A 291-nucleotide genomic window follows, 5' to 3' on the forward strand; every position below is an offset into this window, starting at 1 on the left:
GAATTATGTTGTGAACTTGATAGAGAAGAGCTGTAGCTGCAAGGTGTATGATTATGAAAAGTATCCTTGTCTGCACGGACTTGCTGCTTACTTATATTTCCTTGAGGTTAACGCTGCTCCTGGTCGTCGACGTGATGTCAAGATAGAGTATCATGAGTTGTGCTCGAAATAATACTGGACAGAGCTTTGGGCATTGGCTTATTACAAGACCATTTATTCTGTGCCGGACAGGTGTGATTGGAATGTACCAGATCACATCAAAGAGCCTCAGCTCATACCTCCGGATCGCCT

This window comes from Brassica oleracea, chromosome C3, assembly GCF_000695525.1.
Source record: "Brassica oleracea var. oleracea cultivar TO1000 chromosome C3, BOL, whole genome shotgun sequence".
In the NCBI taxonomy this organism is placed as follows: Eukaryota; Viridiplantae; Streptophyta; class Magnoliopsida; order Brassicales; family Brassicaceae; genus Brassica; species Brassica oleracea.